The following is a 944-nucleotide window of genomic DNA, read 5'->3' on the forward strand; positions in this document are numbered from 1 at the left end:
GGTAATAATTTCTATTTCTGGAACCTCTGTGACCTTGAGTTTAGTCCCAAATTCATTATGTCTTAGGATTCAACAACAATAACATTTGGTTTCCCTGATACAAAAAAAGGTTTATGAAGATAAAGTAAATCACTAATCTGGACTATCTTCTGTGCACTCTTTTACAGGTGCTCACACTTCAGCTGTAGAAAACAGGAAATATTTTTCTTTACATATTTTATCTTTTATTGTTTCCTTGGGTTTTTGATTTTTCTTTTTATTTATTCTTCAATCTTTTTTACAGTCCAGACTTTATTCCCCCCTCTGACTGTTGCACATCCCATACCTCCTGCCCCTCCCCAGTCTCTAGGAGGATGTCAACACCCCACTACCCCCACCCCACCAGACCTTCCCACACCCTGGGGCTTCAAGTCTCTTGAGGGTTAGGTGCATCTTCTCTAAGTCCAGACATGACAGTCCTCTGCTGTACATGTGTTGGGGGCCTCATATCAGTTGGTGTATGTTATCTGGTTGGTGGCTCAGTGTCTGAGACATCTTGGGGGTCTAGGTTAGTTGAGACTGCTGGCTTTCCTATAAGGTTGCTCTCCTCCTAGCTTCTTCCAGCTTTTCCCTAGTTCAACCACAGGGATCACCAGCTTCTGTCTTATGCTAATATCTTAGGATTTAGAAATCACTCAGCCTCTCTGATTAGCTGGTGTGTTAATCAGTTTTCTCTTTCTTTATCTGTCCTTGAAGCATCTGGATTTTGTTCATGTATGTGTTCTAATTTCTTTAACCATCATTTATGTAGAAACAGATTCCATTCTTATTATGTCATTTTAACCTATTTATTTAAAAGTTTCATCTTCAAGTATGACATTCTGAGGCAATAGGAGTTAACATTTCATCAAAGAAATCCATTGGTGAGAGGATAGAATGCATTCTCTGAGTGTGTATCTGTGTGT

Source organism: Mus caroli, chromosome 5, assembly GCF_900094665.2.
Source record: "Mus caroli chromosome 5, CAROLI_EIJ_v1.1, whole genome shotgun sequence".
Classification (NCBI taxonomy): Eukaryota; Metazoa; Chordata; class Mammalia; order Rodentia; family Muridae; genus Mus; species Mus caroli.